Here is a 4,260-nt window from a genome sequence, read left to right as displayed (position 1 = left end):
GGCATATAAATGAAAGTTATTAAGGTGTGTGTACCTACAAGTTATAAAAATCTGAGGACAAACACAAATTATCAATTTTTTCTCCCTCATTGTGCTGCCATTCATAGTCATGACATTATCAATAAAATGCTAATAAGCTATTAATCTAACTCTTGAAGAGTATCATACTGCAAAGTCAACATTTTAAATTCTTTTTGGTCATTTTCTAAAGATACTTTTCATCATGCAAAAACATCTATCACAGTCATTTTGGCATAAATATGTTGTTGTTTATACAATGTATGTGTCTAAAACTTATTTTTTACAAACTCAAAGAATTCTTATGAGTTCCAGGGAGTTGAATTGAAAGATTCACTTTAAAGAGGTCAGATACTCCCATCTCTCAATTTCCTGCTCTGATACACTCTTCCTCAGTTACCAGAACCCAAAGAAAAAATTTTTTTCTTCTTATACTTAACCTTGTCCTCTGCTCTGCCAACACCCCGCCAGGTCCAAAAGACACACCACAAATCCTGGACAGGATTGAAGCAACCAGATACCCCAGGACATGACCAGCACCCAGCTTTCTCAGGGTTTCCCAAGACTCTGACATTCATAAATCAGCAGGAAAGTAGTCTTCAGTACTTGATGCCCTAACCCCCTTAACCTGCTATGCCTAACTCCTTGCCTTTTTATTATAAGAGAAAGATGAGAATGTTATAATTCTGCAGGCCTTCCCTGTCACCTGAGTACTCTGTCCCTTTAAGAGTAAGTTCTGCCCACCCCTAATCTCCCCCTTTCCACCAAGGCAAGCTGATCTGGTCCTCCTCTCCTCTCTCTCTTTCTGTCCTTCCTTCTTCTGAAGACTATCCCCCTTTCTCCCTACCCTCCCCCCTCGATAGATAGATAAATATAGAGATATAGATACAGATATAGATATATTTCTCTCTTCCATCCATAATCCCCTTACCCTTATAGCTTTCTCAATACCCATAAATAAACTCTGTACCCAAGTTCACTCCACAAGGCGTATCTGTGTGTCACACACGCCACAGTCTCCCACCCACTAGCAGACCTGCCAGGTTTCTGCTGCCATAAATCTTTCATCCTTGTGAGTTATAATCCAGTTCTTTTTTATGGGATCATTATGTGGAATGTGGAGGGGGTTCAATCGTACACCAGCATTCTCTCATGCAAGGCAAACAGCTGCCCATCTGGTTCTGGTTCTAGTTCTGGTTCTGTTTGCATAATTTTGTTTATTTCCCATGGAAAGTTTTTTTTTTTGTTGTTTTATTGGAAACTTTTATCTGTACTTTCTGGTGTGTCCATATATTTTGCTGCATTGTTTGTCTTGTTGGAAAGTTTTGCCTGTTTGCTTATTGCAAAAGTTATTCCTCCCTGTTTCATTGGGAAGTTAGGTCTGTCTGTATTTTCTGGTGTGTCCCTTAAGTTTGGTTACAACCATGGCACTGAGACAGAAATAGGTAAGATGTTTTTGCTCTGTCTGTGCAACAGTCACAAGGCTGCTTTATCACCAGGGCTCAGAATTTATCTCTGAGCTCGCTGGTCACTGGATTCCGGTTAGCGGGACGTCAGATGTCTTTTTGGTGTAGATAATGTTAAAGGAGGCTGGTTCTATGTTGGGGATTATAGACCCTCCAGACTCTAAATTTCCTGCAAACACCTTGTTTTTTCCTATGCTTGCAGCTGCTCTGAGCCAAACAACTTATTTTTCTGTGCTTGCAGATGCTCTGAGCACGAAACAGGGGAGTGGTTTCTGGTGGGTTTGCAGCTGAAATTTCCGAAAGCAAGGACATGGTAATTGGTCAGGGAAGGCACTATATAAGCTTCCCTGGAGCACACTAAAGTTGGTATTCTTGGAAAATTCAAGGATAACCCATATCTCTGTCTCTGGGTGTGTATGTTCCAGTCTCCGGCACCTTGCCTGGCTCGCAAATCATACTGTAGATTGCAGAGCAGACGTTAAGTTACAGATCTAGAGTTAAATCATGGCTCTTACTTCATGAGACCCAGGCATATTTAAAAGTTTTTGCTATATCTGGTGTCAGTTGACCCACCTGGCAAAGTGACAAGGAAAAAAAGCAAAGCAGAATATCCAAAATATTAGATTTAGTTTATATGAAAATTTTGTACCTCAAGATTTATATCTGTGAGTTCAAGGCCAGCCTGTTTTACAGCATCAGTTCCAGGACAGACTCCAAAAGCTACAGAGAAACCTTGTCTTGAAAAACCAAATAAGAAAACGAAAGAAAGAAAAAGAAGGTGAAGAATGAAGAAGAGAAGATGGAGAAGTACTCAAAAGATTCTTAAAAAGAATTATTGTTAAAGACTCCTACAAGAAAACAGACTGCTCAACAGAACATCACGTGATATATAAAGTGTAAACACCCACACCCTGAATCACAGAGGGATTTTCTGATTGACTACTGTGTAGATGATAGGAAAATGATGCCCACCATCAAAGTGTAAGAAATGAGGCAGCAGAAAGCAGGCAAAGGTGATACCTGCCCTCGGATGCTACTGCCACTTGCAGAAGTACTTGGAAATGTTGTGATGAAATCCAGAGCCCTTAATTTCTAATCTTGTGTTATGTGACACACACTGCAGAGTTCAACATGTTTATCTATAGACCACATTGAATTTATGTATAAACTTTGGTCTCTGGCCTGTACCAATTTTATTTTTCATATTTTAATTTTCATAATGGCAACCTTGATGTACTACCTAGGACATAGCACCTCAGCCTCTGCTGTTTCCATTATAATGTCTCTAACAGCATGTTTTCTGATGGTTTACAGGCATGCTGTTGCCATCTGTGAGTATACATCAGGCTACATCCCTCCTGTTACTCACTCACTTCTCTATACTGGAACTATAGATACCAGACTACAGTCAAATGACTTATGTTGCTTCTCTGTGGAAGAAAATATTTCCATCCTCTTGCTGTCAGGCTGGACCATGATGCTTTTATTGGCAAAAGAATGTATGCAAAGGCACTGGTCATTACTGGGAAGCTGACACATCATGGGGTTTATCCACTCTTTTCCTTCTGATATAGAATGCACTGGATACAGGAATTCTCCTTCAGGATGGATCTAGCTACACAAGATTACTCCCCAGCTACAACTAACAAATGTGAGCAATAAGCAAGTCTTTCTACTTATAACCACAACCACAAAGATTACTGAGATGTTTTCACTTAAATTGTACTGTAAGCTATTCATTAAGACTGTCATCTCCGTTTCAAGAATATTGTCCCCAGTTATTAAATAGCTATATTGGATTCAATGCTCAGTGTTGTTTACGTACCATAACTAGACTGTCTCTGTCTTAAATATTGAGCATTTATCCAATGTTTACCTAAGATTCAACAATCCACCTACCATATCTATCATCTTGAGAAATGGTCTCTTGATGTCTCTGTTCCTTAGGCTGTAGACCATGGGGTTGAGCAGGGCTGAGAAGACATTATAAAAGAGTGAGATCTGCTTGTCATGCTCGGGGGAATAGCTGGAGTTGGGCCTTAGGTATATGTAAGTGGCTGGACCGTAGAAGAGTGTGACCACAGTCAGGTGGGAGGCACAGGTAGAGAATGCCTTGGAGTGGCCCTGGGTGGACTTGATCTTGAAAATAGCCGTGGCAATATGAATATAAGAGGCGACAATGAGGGAGATTGGGACAACATTTATGAAGAAACTCATGGCTAGATCCACTATTTCAATAAGATGAGTGTCCATGCAGGCCAAACTACGTACTGAAGATCCTTCACAGAAATAATGGTTAACCATGTTAGGGCCACAGTATGGAAGCCTCATGGTGAAGAAGGTGTGTATCAGAGAGAAGAAGAAACCACAGACCCAGGTTCCAGCTGCCAACCATATGCACAAGTCCCAGGTGAGGATGACAGTATAACTCAATGGGTAGCAAATTGCCACATACCAGTAGGTCATAAGCCATGACCACAAAGAGGATGCACTCTGTGATTGCCAATGCACCAAACATATACATCTGAAGCCAATGTCCAGCAAAGGAGATGGTCTGGGATTTAGCAAGAAGATGTACCAACATCTGGGGAATAGTGGTGGTGACATAGCCCATATCCAACAGGGCAAGATTACAGAGGAAGAAGTACATGGGAGTGTGCAGATGTGTGTCCAGGCACATCAGCAGGATGATGAGCCCATTGCCCAGGACTGAGCTCAGCTAGATGAGAAGGAACACAATGAACTGGGCCTGTAAGATAATCATATTTAACAACAT

General features: G+C 40.9%; 1 pseudogene; it reads right to left on the bottom strand.

The window, feature by feature from the left end:
• Positions 1–3,356: 3,356 nt before the first annotated feature.
• LOC130885615 (olfactory receptor 2A2-like) lies at positions 3,357–4,260 on the bottom strand (annotated as a pseudogene).

The sequence above is a fragment of the Chionomys nivalis genome, chromosome 1 (genome assembly GCF_950005125.1).
Source record: "Chionomys nivalis chromosome 1, mChiNiv1.1, whole genome shotgun sequence".
Lineage (NCBI taxonomy): Eukaryota > Metazoa > Chordata > Mammalia > Rodentia > Cricetidae > Chionomys > Chionomys nivalis.
Note: the sequence above shows the minus strand (reverse complement) of the source record. Positions and strands in the feature narration are given on the sequence as shown.